The sequence below is a fragment of the Gorilla gorilla genome, chromosome 6, assembly GCF_029281585.2.
Source record: "Gorilla gorilla gorilla isolate KB3781 chromosome 6, NHGRI_mGorGor1-v2.1_pri, whole genome shotgun sequence".
In the NCBI taxonomy this organism is placed as follows: Eukaryota; Metazoa; Chordata; class Mammalia; order Primates; family Hominidae; genus Gorilla; species Gorilla gorilla.
Window position 1 is genome coordinate 76,110,691 of NC_073230.2, and position 21,755 is coordinate 76,132,445.

General features: G+C 48.8%; 1 protein-coding gene across 6 annotated transcripts in view; it reads left to right on the forward strand.

Annotated features, from left to right (window-relative positions):
• Positions 1-607: 607 nt before the first annotated feature.
• The window catches only part of TMEM248 (transmembrane protein 248), a 40,802-nt gene continuing 19,654 nt past the window's right edge, over positions 608-21,755 (forward strand). The window contains exons 1-2 of one of the 6 annotated variants that reach the window (XM_055346988.2): positions 657-908; positions 7,082-7,217. The gene's annotated coding sequence lies outside the window, so the exon portion shown is untranslated. Of the gene's footprint in view, positions 909-933; positions 1,672-1,950; positions 2,123-7,081; positions 7,218-21,755 lie in introns of those variants that run through there. The other 5 variants (XM_004045527.5, XM_055346990.2, XM_055346991.2 and 2 more) reach the window with 5 other exon arrangements.

Below are 21,755 nucleotides of genomic sequence, written 5' to 3' on the forward strand. Positions count from 1 at the left end.
GAGAGGATGTGTATATCTTTAAGTGTACTGCATAATGCCAAATTACTTTGCAAAGTGATTGTACAAAATTATACTTTTAAAATTTTCATTTTCATTTTATTTTATTTATAAATAGAGACAGAGACTCCCTATGTTACCCAGGCTGGTCTGGAACTCCAGGACTCAAGCGATCCTCCTGCCTTGGCCTCCCAAAGTGCTGGGATTACAGGCCTGAGCCACCGCGCCTGGTCCAAAATTACATGTTTATCAGCAGTGATTAATATACAAGCACATCAACAGACACACGCACAGCACACACATGAGCATGCACACGTGTGCGCACTCCCTACACATCTACGCATGCACACACCCATACCATCACACACCACACACGCGCACACAGATGCACATACATGCACTCACTGCACACACCGTTGTACACGATGCACACTATAAGCCACATACACGCACTACGCACACACGCACACGCACAACACCAGACCGGCACACAGACCCATAAACGTCCATCACGCACTCCACGCACGTCCGCATGCACGCTACCCGTCCCGGAAGCGTGGTCTCCGTCGCCTGCCTCTGACGAAGCTTGTCCCGGCCGCGCCACCGTTGGACGCCCGGGGTCGGAGGTCACGGCGGCGTTGGAGGTGGCGTGGTTTTTTTTTTTTTTTTTTTTCACCCGGAAACCGCGGTTGCCGGAGCCCGAGCTGAGGCGGCGGCGGGAGCCCGGTTGGCGTCTGGTCTTCGCGTCGGCCCCGCGGAGCCGGACGCTGCCCCCGGCGCGGGGAGAAGATGGTGCCGAGCGGCCCCGGGCCCGCCACGCGCCGCCACGAGTGAGCCCAGCGCGACCGCGGGCGTCCGCCGAGCAGCTGGCCCGGCTGGGCCCGGGGCGCGCAGCTGCCCGCCGGGGCGGGGTGAGCCGGGGCTGGAGGGCGGGCTGGGGTCGGGCCCAGTCGGGGCTGCCCGCGGGGCCGGGAGCGGCTCCTCCGCCGGCTTTTTTCACCGCTTCTCAGGGTGCGGACCCCGCCCCAACTGCTGGCGGGGGTCGCCCAGCATCGGCCGACCTCGGCCTGGTCCCCCCACACTGGGGTTTGCCCACTCGCGTCCCCCGAGCCAGGGTTCCCTGCTGGCCTTGGAGATGGCGGGACTTCCCATGTCTGGAGCCGAGGCCTGGATAATTCGGATTTGGCACGGGAAACATCTTGGTCGTTTGCCATTTTTCGACTTTGGGGAGTGTTTGCGTTTCTTCTCCGTTTGGCAGTGAAACACATCTCAGAAAGGTGGGAGGGAGAGACTCACGTACGTCCACAAAGTTAAATGGCATAGTGGTGTTCCCTGTGTCAAGCTTGGTAAATATCCGGAATGGGGTGGATTCTTTCTTCATGTTTTTAATAAAATGAGGAGTGATCGCAAGGTAATCTAGAGGCATGTAGTTTCAGTTCCCTTGATGGGGACCATCAGAAATAAAACCAGGCTTGTTGTGCTGTTTTGAGTCGTTTGAACGCCGTACGCATTGGACAGCTGGTGAGGAGGCCTTTGTGGAAGAATCTGATGTCTGAGTTTAGTTCTCAACTAGCAGGTGACAGCCCTCACTGGCTGATGAATGGTGAGCTTCTCTGAAGCCTGCTTTGTAAAGATTGTGGCTTCCCCCTGAACTGCTTCTTTCCTGCCTCAAAGGTGAGCCGCTACGGGAGGGAATGGGAAGAAAAACTCCGAGACTGCTGATGAATATGTGATAAAGTGGTTTGTCTCGATTGCACCGTCAGCTTGGGTCAGCTTAGGGTCTCAGCATGTGTATCTCATTTGTAGATGAGTGTTCCATCAGCGCTTGACCGATAAGGGTGTCCATCTACTTCCTCTTTTCATCTAGGGATTCTGACAGGAAATAGACCTGTTGCGCACCTAAGGTATACTTAGGTGTGCATTGACCCTGAGTGCATTTATTCTCTAGGATTAAGGATTTGGAGTTTCAACTTGTAGTGAAGATTCTGGGAGAATTCCTGTGGCCTGAATCGGGTGGACTGGAATCACTGCTAGCACCGGAGTCTCAATGCTAAAATCACCAAAGGCTGGTTAACTGGCACCTTCTCCGTTTAGGCTCTAGCTGCATCTGTTGCAAGGAGGAAAGGTAGATCTAAGTGCAAATATATATATATGTTTTTGAGACAGAGTCTCACTCTTGTCGCCCAGGCTGGAGTGCAGTGGTGCGATCTCTGCTCACTGCAACCTCTGCCTCCCAGGTCCAAGCAATCCTCCTGCCTCAGCCTCCCTAGTAGCTGGGATTACAGGTGCCCGCCACCATGCCCAGCTAATTTTTGTATTTTTAGTAGAGACAAGGTTTCACCATGTTGGCCAGGCTGGTCTTGAACTCCTGACCTCAGGTGATCCATCCTCCTCGGCCTCCCAAAGTTCTGGAATTATAGGCGTGAACCACCCACACCTGGCATAAGTGCAAATATATTAATAGTTTCTGCCTGTAAGGAATGTACTTAGAGGAAGCAATAGGCTAGAAAATGTGGCAGGACTGAATTGCCATAGTGGTATACCAACTGTTCAGGATTTTGTTATGGTTAGGATCAGAAACGAACTTTTTTTTTTTTTCTTGAGGCGGAGTCTTGCTCTGTTGCCCAGGCTGGAGTGCAGTGGTGCGAAGTTAGCTCACTGCAACCTCTGCCTCTCACGTTCAAGCGATTTTTCTGCCTCAGCCGCCTGAGTAGCTGGGATTACAGTCGCCTGCCACCATGCCTGGCTAATTTTTTGTATTTTTGGTAGAGACGAGGTTTCATGTCGTTGGCCAGGCCTTGAACTCCTGACCTCAGGTGATCTGCCCACCTTGGCCTCCCAAAGTGCTGGAATTATAGGTGTGAGCCACCTCGCTCAGCCCGAAACTCGTGAAGTAAACTTTGAGGTGGACCTAGAAAGATCAAGAGGATTTGGGCCATTCAGAATTAGCTGGGAAATGAAAAAACTAGGGCCAGTTGGTGGACAAGCACCCAGGCTAGGTAGCTGGACAATCAGTGCCTAGAAATATTGGCAGAGGCAGCTAGTTAAGGGTTAAATGCTTTTCTAAGAAAGATGAGCATAAGCTACCCATTCTAGTTTCTCGTAGATTTCTGGGTTTTTTTGTTTTTGTTTTCTTTGAGATGGAGTCTCGCTCTGTTGCCCAGGTTGGAGTGCAGTGACGCGGTCGGCAACCTCTGCCTTCTGGGTTCAAGCGATTCCTCAGCCTCCTGAGTAGCTGGGACTACAGGTGCATGCCACCACACCCAGCTAATTTGTGTATTTTTAATGGAGACAGGGTTTCACCATGTTGGCCAGGCTGGTCTCAAACCCTTGACATCAAGTGATCCGCCTGCCTCAGCCTCCCAATGTGCTGGGATTACAGGTGTGAGCCACCAGGCCCGGCCTTTGGTTTCTAAAGAATTGTTTTCATTTAATGGGTTTGTCTTGTTCTGTAAGAGGCCGTTGGCATAAAACAATGCTTAACTTATTTTATTAAGGACAATGAAAAAGATGCTGATTGTCATTCCTGTCTGGTATTGACAATCAGGAAATTAAATTTGATGTCTGTGAGTTGTTTCAGTGCCTATGTTCAGTTTGCAGGAGCACAGCTCTAGTCTGGTCTCTGCAGCTCTGGCTACAGCCAAAGGATAAACGGCAAGCCCTTCAGTGCTCTCCAGAGGGTTTTTAGTGAAATCTGGTCCACGTCACAGAGATGGTGTGTTTCCCTTGCCCAGTACTGAAAAACCTTTGAAGCCATTCACACAGGATGCCATGTAATTGCTCTAGATGATATGACTGATCTCAGGACCTCACTGGCCTCAGCCTTAGCCCTTATTTTATTTTATTTTATTTTATATATATTTTTTGAGACGGAGTCTTGCTCTGTCGTCCAGGCTAGAGTACAGTGGCGCGATCTCAGCTCACTGCAACCTCCGCCTTCCGGGTTCAAGCGATTCTCCTGCCTCAGCCTCTTGAGTAGCTGGGATTACAGATGCCCGCTACCATGCCTGGCTAATTTTTCTATTTTTAGTAGAGACAGGGTTTCATCATGTTGGTCAGGCTGGTCTCAAACTCCTGACCTCAGGTGGTCCACCCACTGCGGCCTCCCAAAGTGCTGGGATTACAGGCATGAGCCACCACACCTGGCCTTATTTTTATTTATTTATTTATTTGAGATGGAGTCTCACCTTGTTGTCTGGGCTGGAGTGTAGTGGCATGACCTCGGTCACTGCAACCTTTGCTGCCCAGTTTCAAACGGTTCTTCTGGCTCAGCCTCCCGTGTAGCTGGGACTACAGGCACGCACCACCACGCCTGGCTAATTTTTTCGTATTTTAGTAGAGATGGGGTTTCGCCATGTTGGTCAGGCTGGTTTTGAACTCCTGACCTCATGATCCGCCTGCCTTGGCCTCTCAAAGTGCTGGGATTACAGGCGTGAGCCACCAGCCCCGGCCCTATTTTTTAATTAAAAATAATTATTATTACTGGACAGAGTTTTGCTCTGTTGTCTTGGCTGGAGTGCTGTGGGTGATCATGGCTCACTGCACCCTCCTCCTCCTGGGCTCAAGTCATACTCCTGCCTCAGTCTCCTGAGTGGCTGGGAGCACAGATGTACACCACCACACCTGGCTAATTTTTTGATTTTTTGTAGAAGCAAGGTCTCACTTTGTTGCTCAGGCTGGTCTCGAACTCCTGGGCACAAGTGATCCTCCCGTCTTGGCCTCCCAAAATGTTAGCATTAAAGGTGTGAGCCACCCAAAAATAACTGTATAAACTATATTTACCACACTGTGCAATATAACTCAGAAAAAATATGTTCCTTTTCTCTAACGGACTTTGTACCCTTTGACCATCATCTCCCTGTTCCCCACCCCCTGCTTCTGTAACCATAGTTCTGCTCTCTGCTGCAATGAGTTCCATTATCTAGTTCTAGATTCCACGTATAAGTGGAATCCTATATTGTGCTTCTATGCCTGGCTTATTTCTCTTAGTATAACGTTCATCGCTTCTGTCCATGTTGTGGCAAATAGTGCTGCAGTGAACAGACATCTCTTTGACAATCTGATTTCAATTTGGGGTAGTATATATTCAGCAGTGGGATTGCTGGATCATGAAGTAATTCTATTTGTAGTTTTTTCTTTTTTTTTTTTTTTTTTGAGACAGAGTCTCGCTCTGTTGCCCGGGTTCAAGCGATTCTCCTGCCTCAGCCTCCCGAGTAGCTGAGATTACAGGTGCACGCCACCACGCCCAGCTAATTTTTTGTATTTTTAGTAGAGACAGGGTTTCACCATGTTGGTCAGGCTGGTCTTGAACTCCTGACCTCATAATCCACCCGCCTCAGCCTGCCAAAGTGCTGGGATTACAGACGTGAGCCACCACGCCCGGCCTATTTTTAGTTTTTAAAGGAATTTCTGTGCTGTTTTCCATCATGGCTGTACTAATTTACATTCCCACAGTGCATGACGGCTCCCTTAGCTCCACATTCTCACCAGCATTTGTCTTTCTTTGATAAAAGTCATCCTGACAGGCGCGAGATGATATCTCATTGTGATTTTAATTTGCGCTTCTCTAGTGATTGTGATATGTTGGCCAACTATATCTGTTGGCCATTTGTCGGTCTCTTGAGAAACATCTGTTCGTGTCCCTTGCCCATTTTTTAGTCCCTAGGGATTTGGAGAAGCTACTTGCAAACCATACGTCTGAAAAGGGGTTAATATCCAAAATATATACAAAGCTCAAACAACTCAGTAGCAAGAAAACAAAAAATCCAATTGAAAAATGGGCAGCCAGGCACCGTGGCTTACGCCTGTAATGCCAGCACTTTGGGAGGCCAAGGCTGGTGGATTGCTTGAGGTCAGGAGTTCGAGACTAACCTGGCCAACATGGTGAAACCCCGTCTCTACTAAAAGTACAAGAATTAGCTGGGCGTGGTGGCACATGGTTGTAAGCATGCTTACAAGCTACTTCAGCTACTCAGGAGGCTGAAGCAGGAGAATCACTTGAACCTGGGATGTGGAGGTTGCGGTGAGCCGGGGATCGCACCACTGCAGTCCAGCCTGGGTGACAGAGCAAGACTCCATCTGAAACAAAAAAAAAAAAAAAAAGAAAAGAAAGAAAAATGGACAAAGAACCTTGGCTTTTCTTTAAAATGAAAAAACAGAAAGGAGGAAAGATAGAGGTTTTAGCAAATTGAATTTTCATTTAGATTGATTTCGAACATGGAAATCCTTAAGTTAACTTTCTCATGTACGAATCAAATACATTTGACAAGAGGTCTGTAGTGTTTTTTCTGCGTGTGATTACATACCTGAGTGTGATCCTGGGGAGTACATGACACAGCCTTCGAAACACTGCCGTTTGGACTTTTGTGTTGTTTGGTTACAAGTGCTGTTTTTCAAACATGTCCCAGTCTTACACACTGAGTTTGGTTACAGAAAGGTTTCATACTGAACTGTTAGCTTTTGTTTGATCTTGGCATCCCTCATGACTTGTTTTCTTAAAAATTAAGCCCCAGATTATTAAATTTTAATATGGGAGTACTTTTAATTTTGGTGTTTAAGATGGTCGGCAATTATTTAAAAAACTAAAGAACAAAGATAAATTATTTTCCATCTTGAGACTGTAGTGAATTTTTTTAAGAAGCAGGGGGAATGTTGAACATTACCATGGTTTTATATCATGATTTTGAAAATGGAACGATGCATTCATTAACCGTAAGTGAGGAGAAATAAACGGGAAGTCTGAGTTTTGGAAGTAAGTCTGGTTCCAGACATGTAATTATGTCAGCCTACATTCCTTTCCTTTTGTCTTTATGAGACTACTGATGTTGCCTAAACTACACGTTTAGCAACTAAAACTATGCTTTCTCTTGTAATTTCTTATTTGATCTTTTTTTTTTTTTGAGACAAGGTTTCTCCCTGTCACCGAGGCTGGAGTGCAGTGGCGTGACCATGGCCGTGGCTCACAGTAGCCTTGAACTCTTGGACTCAACTGATCCTCCTGCCTTGCCCTCCCAATTAGCTGGGACTATAGGTGAAACCATGCCCAGCTAATTTTTTTTAATTTGGGTTTTGTTTTTTTTTTTAGGGACGGGGTCTCACTGTGTTGTCCAGGCTGGTCTCGAACTCCTGTGCTCAAGTGATCCTCCAACCTTGGCCTCCCAAAGTGTTGGGATTACAGGCATGAACCACCACGCCCAGTCTCTCTTTGGTTCCTTTTAAACGTGAGTTATTGTGAAAGTCTGTTCTGCACTGTGAATTGTATCACATTAAGAAACAAGACACTATTGGCAGAAGACTGTGCCAGTCTTTGCTTCATACTCTTAACTGATGAATGAGTGCTGAGATGGGAGGAATCCTGCTAAAGAAATGGAAAATAGGCTGAGCACGGAAGCTCACACCTGTAATCCCAGCACTTTGGGAAGCCAAGGCAGGTGGATCACCTGAGGTCAGGAATTCAAGACCAGCCTGACCAGCATGGTGAAACCCTGTCTCTACTAAAAATACAAAAATTAGCTAGGCCTGCTGGTGGGTGCCTGTAATCCCATCTAGTCAGGAGGCTGAAGCAGGAGAATCACTCGAACCCAGGAAGCAGAGGTTGCAGTGAGCTGAGATTGTGCCATTGCACTCCAGCCTGGGTGATGAGAGTGAAACTCAGTCTTGAAAAAAAAAAAAGGAAACTAAGTTAAACATTTTAGACTTCAAAAAAGTTGATCTCTTACTTGTGTCTTTGTTAAAATCAATGACTAAAATGCACTTTGTATATCTATGGCATGTGAGTTTTTTTTTTTTCACTTTGGCATTTGACTTGAAACTGTCTTATCAACCTTGGCATTGTGATTGATGGCATGGCTTTTGGGGTCAGATGAATTAAGTCAGAATCCATTTCTGCCATTTATTTGCAGCGTGACCTAGTACAAATTACTTAAGCTCATTTGCTTCAGTTTTCTCATCTGTAAAGTGGGAATAGTAGTATCTACCTAGCAGTGTTGCAAGGATTAAAAAATATGTTAAGCGCTTGGCACGGTGCCTGGGAATGGCATGTTCTAAGTGGTAGCTGTTAAGAATGCTCTCTTCTCACTCCTTCGTCCTTGTCACCTGGTTTTTGCCTCTATCACCCTAGTGAAAGGGGTTTTGCTTACATCACTATTGATGTCTTGATTGCAAAATTATATGGATGCTTTTCTGCCTTTTCTCATTTGATGGGATTGACTCTTCAAAAAAAAATTTTTTTTTCCTTTTTATTTTCATTTTTTGAGATAGGGTTTAACTCTGTCTCCCAGGCTAGAGTGCAGTGGTGCCATCACAGCTCACTGTAGCCTCAAACTCCTGGGTTCAGGTGATCCCTCCACCTCAGCCTCCCAAGTAGCTGGGACTACAGGTGTGCACCACCACACCCAGCTAAATTTTGTATTCTTTGTAGACACAGGGTCTTCTTGTGTTTCCCAGGCTGGTCTCGAATTCCTGGGCTCAAGAGATCGGCTGGCCTCAGCCTCCCAGAGTGCTAGAATTATGGGCAGGAGCCATTGTGCCCTGCCAGATTGACTTCTTTATGCAAACCTATATCATTTATTGGACCGAAGTAGAACTTAATGGTTAATGCATGGGCTCTGGAGGCCAACTGGATTTGAATCCAGGTTCACTTCCCGTGTGATCATGGGCACATTAGCTGACTTCTATATGCCTTAATTTCCGTATGTGTAAAATAAAGATGTTTTAGGGATCATACACAATAGGTGCAAAACTCTTAGAGCAGTGCCTCTCTCAAAAAGTAGGCAATGACGGTAGATGTTATTATTGTTAAGCACCTTCCTGGTGTCAGGCACTGTCCAAGGTAGGAGGAATGCAGAAACAATATCATGGAAATGAGAGACAATTTTTTTTTTTTTTTTGATACAGACTCTTGCTCTGGTGCCCAGGCTGGAGTTCAGTGGCTTGATTTTGGCTCACTGCAACCTCCGCCTCCCGGGTTCAAGCGATTCTCCTGTCTCAGCTTCCTGAGTAGCTGGCATCATAGGCGTGCACCGCCATGCCCAGCTAATTTTTGTATTTTTATTAGAGATGGGGTTTCATGTTGGCCAGGATGCTCTCAAACTCCTGGCCTCAGGTGATCCACCCGCCTCGGCCTCCCAAAATGTGGGAATTACATCTGTGAGCACCCGGCTCAGACAACAATTTAATTTGGCTGAGGGTGCAGGGAGGCAGTGTCAGTGGGGATGGAGCGAGAGCTGCCCTTGAGAGACACTTAAAATGTGGAAACGATAGGACTTGGTAACTGGTTGTAGGAGAGCCAGAGTGTCAAGGATGACTGGCAGGAGCTGGGCGCAGTGGCTCACGTCTGTAATCCCAGCATTTGGGAGGCTGACGCAGGAGGATAACTTGAGCCCAGGAGTTTGAGACCAGCCTGGGCAACGTGGCAAAATCCCATCTCTACAAAAAATACAAAAATTAGCCAGGAGTGGTAGCATGCACTTGTAGTCCCAGCTACTCGGGAGGCCGAGGTGGGAGGATCGCTTGCGCCCAGGAAGTCAAGGTGGCTGCCATGCTCATACCACTGCACTCTAGCCTGGGCACCAGAGCCAGACCCTGTCTCAAAAAAAAGAATGACTGGCAGGGATCACTAGGTAAATGACGGTGTTTTTCCTTATGGGAAGGAGCCAGTTTGGTGCCTTGGGATAAGTTTTGGCCTTGATGGCCTTTGGGTCATCTAAGGAGATAGCTCCAGTAGGTGACTGTTTGGATCTGGAGGTGAGTAGGTACATAAAATGGGATTAAGGCATGAATGAGCGTGTCCCCCTTGAGCAGAGGCCCCAGCTGGAACTTGGGAACACCAGCTTTTGAAGGATCCTGAGAAGGAAGGGGTGGCCAGATGAATGTTAAGAAAACCAGGAGTGGAAGCTGGGAGAGGATCCACCCCACTTCTGTGTCAGATGCTGCAGCAACATGAGTTAGGGACTGGAGCTCCAGCTTTGGACTTAGCAGCCCAGAGATTACTGGAGACCTTGAAGTTCTCCTGTGTCTTCGTTGCTTCTCACTTGTCTCTCTGAAGGTTCATTCTGCCTGCACTGCTTTGCGGTGGGGCAGGAAGATGGTTTCTGCACAGTGCTTGGGGCAGCTGGGTGCTGGAGCTTGCACAGGGTTTCTTTGATACCAGTAAGTGTCTTCAGCTCTAAGTGTTGGATAATCTGGCATCGCATCGATGACTGTTGTTTACTAGGCTCAGGGTTTGTAACCCCGGCCTTAAAGCTCTTTGAGGGTCTCAGACATCACAGGATATTTGAGAAATGCTACTTTCTGCCACATGAAGGTGAGTTTCTGTCATTCTGTCTTAGCACAAGTCCGATGTATTTCCTTTGGTTGGCGTAGAGAGCAGGCTTGCTTCTCCCATTCTCTCTTCCTCAACTTTCAGAAACTTCCCATTTAACCTAAGGTAGAAAATCTCATTTAAGATGAATGGTGGGCCTGGTGTGGTGGTTTGTGCCTGGAATCCCAGCACTTTGGGAGGCTGAGGCAGGTGGATCACTTGAAGTCAGGAGTTTGAGACCAGCCTGGCCAACATGGTGAAACCCCATCTCTACTAAAAATATCAAAATTAGCTGGACGTGGTGACATGCACCTGTAGTCTCAGCTATTCGGGAGGCTGAGGCGGGTGGATCACTTGAAGTCAGGAGTTTGAGACCAGCCTGGCCAACATGGTGAAACCCCATCTCTACTAAAAATATCAAAATTAGCCGGACGTGGTGACGTGCACCTGTAGTCTCAGCTATTTGGGAGGCTGAGGTAGGAGAATCGCTTGAACCTGGGAGGCAGAGGTTGAGCAGAGATCACACTGCTGCATGCCAGCCTGGGTGACAGTGCGAGACAATATCTCAAAAAAAAAAAAAAACAGTTTAAAACTGCAATAAAGTTAGTTTAAAACTTGGACAAGTAGCCATGTGTACATATGCGGGCTTTGGAGAGAGGGAGAAACTGAAAGGCTTCCTGTGTCTGTGGCATAATGAATGTTAACTTACTTTTTTTCTGATAAAATGTTATTAAGTTGCAAAATTACATTTTTTTTCCCACCATGTTGGCCAGGCTGGAGTGCAGTGGCGTGATCATAGCTCACTATAGCTTTGACCTCCTGGGCTGAGCCAGTGCTCCCACCTCAGACTCCCAAGTAGCTGGGCCATTGGTGTACACCACCATGCTTAGCTAATTTATTTAAAAATTGTTTTTTTGTAGAGACGGGGTCTTGTTGTGTTGGCCAGGCTGGTTTGTAACTCCTGGCCTCAAGCAATCCTTCCATCTCAGCCTCCCAAAGTGCTGGGATTACTGGTGTGAGTTATTGTGCCCGACCAGGAGGCCTTCCTCCTTTTTTTTTTTTTTTTTTTTGAGGCTGAGTCTCGCTCTGTCACCCAGGCTGGAGTGCAGTGGTGCTATCTCGGCTCACTGCAAGCTCCGTCTCCTGGATTCATGCCATTCTCCTGCCTCAGCCTCCCAAGTAGCTGGGACTACAGGTGCCCACCACCACACCTGGCTAATTTTTTGTACTTTTAGTAGAGACGGGGTTTCACCATGTTAGTCAGGATAGTCTCGATCTCCTGACCTCGTGATCCACCCACCTTGGCCTCCCAAAGTGCTGGGATTACAGGCGTGAGCCACCGCACCCATCCGGCCTTCCTCCTTTACTAGCTGCTTTCCTCCCCTCATATTAGGTTGGTACAAAAGTAATCGTGGTTTTTGCCATTATGTATTGGTGAAAACCGCGATTCCTTTTGCACCAACCCAATTAACTGTGTTTTTGTTAACTCATGTAATAAAAAGTAAGCATCTCCTCCCACACCTCTGTCCCTTTCACCTGAACTAGTAGTGTTTTGAAAGTTTATAACACAGCCTTTTCCTGGCCCCCTTAAGGAACTTGTGTTCTTGCAACCTGTGGGTTGCTTGAAATATTATCAGGGTAACCTGGATATTGCCTTTTGCTTACGTAAAGCGCCATCTGTTGTTTACCTGTTGCCTCAGTTTCTCCATCCCTGTTCTCACCTCGCCAGATGGAGGATTGTGCAGAGCACAGTTTTCCCTGAGAACTTTTTTTTTTTTTTGAGATGGAGTCTTAGTCTGACACCCAGGCTGGAGTGCAGTGGCGTGATCTCGGCTCACTGCAACCTCTGCCTCCCAGGTTCAAGCAATTCTCCTGTCTCAGCCTCCCAATAGCTGGGATTACAGGCGCACACTGCCACTCCCGGCTAATTTTTTTGTATTTTTAGTAGAGATGGGGTTTCACCATGTTGCCCAGGCTAGTCTCGAACTCCTGAGCTCAGGCAGTCCACCCCCCTCAGCCTCCCAAAGTGCTAGGATTACAGGCATGAGCCACCGCGCCTGACCGATTTTATTTTTTTATGGCAACTGTATGTGATATTTTAAGATCCTGTGGGTGTTTTGTTTGTTTGTTTTGAGACAGAGTCTCACTCCATCACCCAGGCTGGAGTGTAGTGGCACGATCTTAGCTCACTTCAGCCTCCCAGGTTCAAGCAATTTGTGCCTCAGTCTCCTGAGTAGGTGGGACTACAACCATGCGCCACCACACCCGGCTAATTTTTTGTGTTTTTAGTAGAGACAGGGTTTCACCATGTTGCCCTGGCTGGTCTCGAACTCCTGACCTCAGGTGATCCGCCCGCTTCGACCTCCCAAAGTGCTGGGATTACAGGCGTGAGCCAGTGTGCCTAGCTCCCGCTTTGTTTTGGTGGTTGTGGGGGATAAGATCTCACTCTGTTGCTCAGGCTAGAGTGCAGTGGCGTAATCAATCATAGCTCACTGCCGCCTCAAACTCCCAGGCTCAAGCCATCCTCCCGCCTCAGCCGCCTACGTAGCTGGGACTATGGACGTGTGCCACCACGCCCAGATGTTGTGTTTTTGATAGGTACAATACTGGGGAGAAATCCTGCTTTATTCAGTTGTCCCCTGCTATTGTTGGATATGTAGTTTTCCATTTTTTAACAATTGCAAACACTCCAAAAATAACTCTGAGTAGTTAAATCTTTGGAGCAATGGGTGTTTCCTTAGGTTTAGTTCTTAGAAGTACAATGTTGGAGATAAAATATGCCAGATTTTAACACTATTGATATGTATAGCCAAGTTGGTTTCCAGAAAGTTTATAACACAGCTGTTTCCACGCCCCTTTTTAAGGAACTTGTGTTCTTGTAACTTGTGGGTTGCTAAAGATATCTTTGGGATAATCTTGGTATTGCCTTTTGCTTGCTTACAGCGCTGTCTGATGTTTAGCGTCTTCACTGAGTTAGTCTCAGAGATCTAAGGTACTGTGCTGATAGATTTTCATCACATGTTCTCACGTGCTTGTGAATTTGCCTTTTGGCCGTGTTCAGTGTACCCTAAATCCCTGGACTTTTCAGAGAGGCAGCTTCCCAGCAGTGGTCATTTCTTTCTTCATCTTGGTCAATACCAGGACGCCCTAATTGGAGTTGGAATGAATTTAGCGGGAGGGGTCAAATAGTGTGCTTTCTTTTATCTCTTTTTCTTTTTTTTTTTTTTCCTAAACAGAACTTAATTTATTCATTAATTAAAACTAACATTTGCCACTGTGACGCTTACAGAAATTTTCTTGTAACTCTTTGCAGAGGGGATACATTTATTTAGTCTTCATTAATTTCCTATTTGAAAACGCTTGTGAATGGTAGAAAGGAATTTTAAGTTTGTAAAATGTTTGGAATCTTAGTAGTTTTATTCAAACATTCTTTTATTATTATTATTATTATTATTATTATTATTTTATTATTATTATTATTTTGAGATGGACTTTTGCTCTTGTTGCCCAGGCTGGAGTGCAGTGGCACGAAGTCAGCTCACTGCAACCTCTGCCTCCTGGGTTCAAGTGATTCTCCTGCCTCAGACTCCTGAGTAGCTGGGATTACAGGCGCACGCCACCACGCCCAGCTAATTTTTGTATTTTTAGTAGAAATGGGGTTTCATCATGTCAGTCAGGCAGATCTCGAACTCCTGACCTCAGGTGATCCACCCGCTTTGGCCTCCCAAAGTGCTGGGATTACAGGCGTGAACCACTGCACCCGGTCCATTCTTTCGCTTTTTTAGTGACTATAATTGTCCTGTGCTGGAAGTTTCCCTAAATTAAATTGGCTTATGTTGACAATATTTGCCATTTTGTGGGTATTTCTGTTGATATAATTGTTTAAATTCTGGTGTGATGTGCTTTTAATGACTATTAGTTTTCCTTGAGTGAATTCTAATTCAGATTTTTCTACTGTTTTTCTGAATGTTTCATAATTGTAGTTCCAAGTGGTAGGTGGGTCCTATTCATTTTTATATAAGGCTAAGGTTTTGGGCCAGGTGTGGTGGTTCACACCTATAATCCCAACACTGTGGGAGGCCAGGGCGGGCGTATCACTCGAGGACAGGAGTTCAAGACCAGTCTGGTCAACATGGTGAAACCCTGTCTCTACTTAAAAAAAGACAAAAATTAGCCAGGCATGTTGGCATGCACCTGTAATCTCAGCTACTCAGAAGGCTGAGGCAGGAGAATCACTTGAACCCAGGAGGCGGAGGTTGCAGTGAGCTGAGATTGTGCCCCTGCACTCCAACCTGGGCGACAGAGTGAGACTCTTTCTCTTTTTATTTATTTATTTATTTATTTATTTATTTATTTATTTATTTATTTTTTATTGATCATTCTTGGGTGTTTCTCGCAGAGGGGGATTTGGTAGGGTTACAGGACAATAGTGGAGGGAAGGTCAGCAGATAAGCAAGTGAACAAAGTTCTCTGGTTTCCCTAGGCAGAGGACCTGCGGCCTTCCGCAGTGTTTGTGTCCCTGGGTACTTGAGATTAGGGAGTGGTGATGGCTCTTAACGAGCATGCTGCCTTCAAGCATCTGTTTAACAAAGCACATCTTGCACCGCCCTTAATCCATTCAACCCTGAGTGGATACAGCACATGTTTCAGAGAGCACAGGGTTGGGGGTAGGGTCACAGATCAACAGGATCCCAAGGCAGAAGAATTTTTTCTTAGTACAGAACAAAATGAAAAGTCTCCCATGTCTACCTCTTTCTACACAGACACGGCAACCATCCGATTTCTCAATCTTTTCCCCACCTTTCCCCCCTTTCCATTCCACAAAACCGCCATTGTCATCATGACCCGTTCTCAATGAGCTGTTGGGTACACCTCCAAGCCGGGGTGGTGGCCGGGCAGAGGGGCTCCTCACTTCCCAGTAGGGGCGGCCGGGCAGAGGTGCCCCTCACCTCCCGGACGGGGTGGCTGGCCGGGCAGGGGGCTGACCCCCCCCACCTCCCTCCTGGTCGGGGCGGCTGGCCGGGCAGAGGGGCTCCTCACTTCCCAGTAGGGGTGGCCGGGCAGAGGCGCCCCTCACCTCCCGGATGGGGCGGCTGGCCAGGCGGGGGGCCGAACCCCCACCTCCCTCCCGGACAGGGCGGCAGGCTGGGCAGTGGGCTGACCCCCCCACCTCCCTCCCGGACGGGGCGGCTGGCCAGGCGGGGGGCTGACCCCCCACCTCCCTCCCGGACAGGGTGGCAGGCTGGGCGGTGGGCTGACCCCCCCACCTCCCTCCTGGACGGGGCGGCTGGCCGGGCTGAGGGGCTCCTCACTTCCCAGTAGGGGCGGCCGGGCAGAGGCGCCCCTCACCTCCCGGACGGGGCGGCTTGCTTGGCGGGGGGCTGACCCCCCCACCTCCCTCCCGGACGGGGCGGCTGGCCGGGGAGGGGGGGGGGGCTCCTCACTTCCCAGTAGGGGCGGCCGGGCAGAGGTGCCCCTCACCTCCCGGATGGGGCGGCTGGCCAGGCGGGGGGTTGACCCCCCCACCTCCCTTCCGGACGGGGTGGCTGGCCGGGCGGGGGGCTGACCCCCCCACCTCCCTCCCGGACAGAGCGGCTGGCCGGGCAGAGGGGCTCCTCACTTCCCAGTAGGGGCGGTCGGGCAGAGGCGCCCCTCACCTCTCGGACCGGGTGGCCGGCCAGGCGGGGGGCCGAACCCCCACCTCCCTCCCGGACAGGGCGGCAGGCTGGGCGGTGGGCTAACCCCACCACCTCCCTTCCGGACGGGGCGACTCGCCGGGCGGGGGGCTGGCCCCCCACCTCCCTCCCGGACGGGGCGGCTGGCCGGGCGGGGGACTAACCCCCCCCCACCTCCCTCCTGGACGGGTTGGCTGGCCGGGCGGGGGGCTGACCCCCCCACCTCCCTCCCGGACAGGGTGGCAGGCTGGGCGGTGGGCTGACCCCCCCACCTCCCTCCTGGACGGGGCGGCTGGCCGGGCTGAGGGGCTCCTCACTTCCCAGTAGGGGCGGCCGGGCAGAGGCGCCCCTCACCTCCCGGACGGGGCAGCTTGCTTGGCGGGGGGCTGACCCCCCCACCTCCCTCCCGGACGGGGCGGCTGGCCGGGCGGGGGGGGCTCCTCACTTCCCAGTAGGGGCGGCCGGGCAGAGGTGCCCCTCACCTCCCGGACGGGGCGGCTGGCCAGGCGGGGGGTTGACCCCCCCACCTCCCTTCCGGACGGGGTGGCTGGCCGGGCGGGGGGCTGACCCCCCCACCTCCCTCCCGGACAGAGCGGCTGGCCGGGCAGAGGGGCTCCTCACTTCCCAGTAGGGGCGGCCGGGCAGAGGCGCCCCTCACCTCTCGGACCGGGTGGCCGGCCAGGCGGGGGGCCGAACCCCCACCTCCCTCCTGGACAGGGCGGCAAGCTGGGCGGTGGGCTAACCCCCCCACCTCCCTTCCGGACGGGGCGGCTCGCCGGGCGGGGGGCTGGCCCCCCCACCTCCCTCCCGGACGGGGCGGCTGGCCGGGCGGGGGACTGACCCCCCCCCACCTCCCTCCTGGACGGGTTGGCTGGCCGGGCGGGGGGCTGACCCCTCCACCTCCCTCCCGGACGGAGCGGCTGGCCGGGCAGAGGGGCTCCTCACTTCCCAGTAGGGGTGGCCGGGCTGAGGCGCCCCTCACCTCCCGGACAGGGTGGCTGGCCGGGCGGGGGGCTGATCCCCCCACCTCCCTCCCGGACGGGGTGGCTGGCCGGGTGGGGGGCTGACCCCCCCACCTCCCTCCCGGACGAGGTGGCTGCCGGGCGGAGACGCTCCTCACTTCCCAGACGGGGTGGCTGCTGGGCGGAGGGGCTCCTCACTTCTCGGGCGGGGCAGCTGCCGGGCGGAGGGGCTCCTCACTTCTCAGACGGGGCGGTTGCCAGGCAGAGGGTCTCCTCACTTCTCAGACGGGGCGGCCGGGCAGAGACGCTCCTCACATCCCGGACTGGGCGGCAGGGCAGAGGTGCTCCCCACATCTCAGACGATGGGCGGCCGGGCAGAGAGGCTCCTCACTTTCCAGACTGGGCAGCCAGGCAGAGGGGCTCCTCACATCCCGGACGATGGGCGGCCAGGCGGAGACGCTCCTCACTTCCCAGACGGGGCGGCAGCCGGGCAGAGGCTGCAATCTCGGCACTTTGGGAGGCCAAGGCAGGCGGCTGGGAGGTGGTTGTAGCGGGCCAAGATCACGCCACTGCACTCCAGCCTGGGCACCATTGAGCACTGAGTTAACCAGACTCTGTCTGCAATCCCGGCACCTCGGGAGGCCGAGGCTGGCTGATCACTCGCGGTTAGGAGCTGGAGACCAGCCCAGCCAACACAGCGAAACCCCGTCTCCACCAAAAAAATACGAAAACCAGTCAGGCGGGGCGGTGCGCGCCTGCAATCGCAGGCACTCGGCAGGCTGAGGCAGGAGAATCAGGCAGGGAGGTTACAGTGAGCTGAGATGGCAGCAGTACCGTCCAGCTTCGGCTCGGCATCAGAGGGAGACCGTGGAAAGAGGGGAGAGGGGAGAGGGGAGAGGGGAGAGGGGAGAGGGGAGAGGGGAGAGGGGAGAGGGGAGAGGGAGAGGGAGAGGCTCGGCATCCCAGAGTGAGACTCTTGTGTCCAAAAAAACAAAAAAAAATGATAAGTTTTTGTTCTTGCTCAATAAATTGAACTCTGATTTACTGTTGACATTTTTCTTTATGAATCCTATTAATCTTAACCTAACTAGTGTTGTTTCCAGATTATTATTGTTATTATTATTTTTGAGATGGAGTCTTGCTCTGTCACCCAGGCTGGAGTGGAGTGGCGCAATCTCAGCTCACTGCAACCTCCACCTCCTGGGTTCCAGCAGCTTTCCTGCCTCAGCCTCCCAAGTAGCTGGGATTACAGGTGCTTGCCATCACACCTGTCTAACGTTTGTATTTTTAGTAGAGACGGGGTTTCACCATGTTAGCCAGGCTAGCCTCAAACTCCTGACCTCAGGTGATCCACCCACCTTGGCCTCCCAAAGTGTTGGGATTACAGGCGTGAGCCACTGCGTCTGGCCCCATTTACTTTAAATCATCTCTAGATTACAGTACCTAATGCAATGCAAGTACTATGTAAATAGTTTTTATACTTTTTTGAAACGGAGTGTTACTTTGTTGTGCAGGCTGGAGTGCAGAGGCACGACGTTGGCTCACTACAACCTCTGCTTCCCAGGTTCAAGGGATTCTCATGCCTCAGCCTCATGAGTAACTGGGATTATAGATGCACACCATCGTGCCCAGCTAATTTTTATTTTTTTTTAGTAGAAATGGAGTTTCACCATGTTGGCCAGGCTGGTCTCGAACTCCTGGCTTCAAGTGATCCACCTGCCTTGGCCTCCCAAAGTGCTGGGATTACAGGCATGAGCCACCATGCCTGACCTCTTGATTTCTTTTTTAGATTGCTCTCTATTGGCACATAGAAATGCTACTGATTTTTGTAGGTTGTTTTTGTGTCCTGCAACTTTACTGAAAATTGGTCTATCAGTTCTAGTTTTTTGATGGAGTATTTAGATTTATCCAAATATAAGATCATACCATCTGCAAACAAGGATAATTTATCTTATTCCTTTCCAGTTTGGATGCCCTTTATTTCTTGTCTGATTGCTGTATCTAGGACTTCTAGTACTCTGTTGAATTACGGTGGTGAAAGCGGGCATCCTTGTCATGTTCCAGATCTTAGAGGAAATGCTTTCAGTTTTTCCCCATTCAGTGTGATACTAGTTGTGGGCCTGTTGTATATGGCTTTCATTGTGTGAGGTATGATCCTTCTAAGCCCAGTTTTTTTGAGGGTTTGTATCATGAAGAGATATTTAATTTTATCAAATGCTTTTTCAGCATCAGTTGAATGGATCATATGGTTTTTGTCCTTTATTCTGCTGATATGATGTATCGCTTTGATTTATCTGCATATGTTGAACCATCCTTGCTTCTAAGGGATAAATCCCACTTGGTCATGATGAATGATCTTTTTAATGTTTTGTTGAATTCGGTTTGCCAGTATGTTTTGGAGGAGATTTACAACAATCTTCATCAGGGATATCTGCCTGTAGTTTTCCTTTTTTTTTTTTTTGATGTATCTTTGGTTTGGTATCAGGGTGATACTGGACTCCTAGCATGAGTTTGGAGGTACTCCCTCTTCTTCTGCTTTTTGAGATAGTTTACGTAGGATTGGTATTAGTTCTTCTTCTTTTAGTGTTCGGTAGAATTCAGCAGTGAAGCCATCAGGTCTTGGTAGGTTGTGTGTGTATAGGAATTCATCCATTTCTTCTAGGTTTTCCAGCCGGTGTGCAGTTGCTCGTGGTAGCCTGTAATGATCCTTTGAAGTCCTGTGATGTTGGTTTAATGTCTCCTTTTTCATGTCTGATACTATTTCTTTGAATCTTGTCTCTCTTTTTTCTGACTTCGTCTGGTTCAAAACACCAACTCTTTGTTTCATTGATCTTTTATATTTTTTTGTTTCAAATTTATTTATTTCTGCTCTGATCTTTATTATTTCTTCTAATTTTGTGTTTGGTTTGCTCTTGTTTTTCTAATTCTTTAAGATGCATTGCATGTTGCTTTTTTGATGTTTTTCAACTTTTTTGTGTAGGTGCTTATAGCTATAAACTTTCCTCTTAGTATTGCTTTCACTGGATCCCATAGGTTTTGGTATGTTGTGTTTTCATTTTCATTTGTTTCAAGACACTTTTTAATTTCCTTCTTAATTTCTTGATTGACCCACTGGCCATCCAGGAGCATATTATTTAATTTCCATGTGTTTGTATAGTTTCCAGAATTCCTCTTGTAACTGATTTCTAGTTTTATTCCATTGTGGTCAGAGAAGATACTTGATATAATTTTGTATTTTTTTAAATGTTTTAAGACTTGTTCTGTGGCCTAACATGTGGTCTATTTTTGGGAATGATCCATGTGATCTGTTAGGTCCATTTGGTCTGTAGTGCAGATTAAGTCATTTCTTTGTTGGTTTTCTGTCTAGATCTGTCCAATGCTGAAAGTAGAGTGTTGAAGTCTCCAGCTATGATTGTACTGGGGTCTGTCTTTCCCTTTAGTTCTAATATTTGCTTTATGTATCTCGGTGCTCCAGTGTTGGGTACATATATATTTATAATTGTTACATCATCTTACTGAATTGACCGTTTGACCTTCTTTGTCTCTTTTTATAGTTCTTGTCTTGAAATCTATTTAGTCTGATTAAATATAGCTACTTCTGCTCTGCACTTTTTTGGCTTCCATTTGCATGGAATATCTTTTTCCATTTCTTTATTTTCTTTTTTTGAGACAGAGTTTTGCTCTTGTTGCCCAGGCTGGAGTGCAATGGCACGACCTTGGCTCACCACAACCTCTGCCTCCCAGGTTCAAGTGATCCTCCTGCCTCAGTCTCCCGAGTAGCTGGGATTATAGGCATGCACCAGCACACCTGGCTAATTTTTTGTATTTTTTAGTAGAGTCAGGGTTTCTCTACTAAAGAAACTGACTGTTGGTCAGGCTGGTCTCGAACTCCTGACCTCAGGTGATCTGCCCACCTCAGCCTCCCAAAATGCTGAGATTACAGGTGTGAGCCACCGCGCCCGGTTATTTCTTTATTTCCATTTGATGTGTGTCTTTATAGGTAAGGTGTGTTTCTTGTAGGCAACACATCGTTGGATCTGGCTTTTTTATTCATTCAGCCACTGTGTCTTTTGATTGGAGAGTTTAGTCCATTTACATTCAGTGTTGTTACTGATAAGTAAGGATTTACTCCTGCCATTTTGTTAGTTGTTTTTTGGTTGTTTTGTGGTCTTTTCTTCTTTCTTTCCTTCCTTCCTGTCTTCATTTTAGTGAAGGTGATTTTTCTCTGGTGGTATGTTTTAATTTCTTTTTATTTTTTATGTATCTGTTATAGGTTGGGCTTTCTTTATAGGACAGTGAAAACATTTGAAAATTGATAGTGAAGGTTGTTGTTCAAATCAGTGAATATACCAAAAATCATTGAATTGTATACTTTAAATGGGTGAATTGTATGGTATGTGAATTATTTCTTAATACTATTAAAAATATCAAGAACCTTTCTTTTTCTTTTCTTTTTGTTTTCTTTTGAGATGGAGTCTCGCTCTGTCATCGAAGCTGAAGTGCAGTGGTGTGATCTCGACTTGCTGCACCTCCGCCCTCCTGGTTCAACTGATTCTCCTGCTTCAGCCTCCCAACTAGCTGGGACTACAGGCACATGCCACCATGCCCAGCTACTTTTTGTATTTTTAGTAGAGACGGGGTTTCACCATATTGGCCAGGCTGGTCCTGAACTCCTGACCTCGTGATCCACCTGCCTTGGCATCCTAAAGTGCTGGGATTACAGGCGTGAGCCACTGTGCCTGGCTTCTCAAGAACCTTTCATATGGCAAAAGATACCATAAACCATATTAAAGAAAACCCAGACTTGGATTAATTATACGT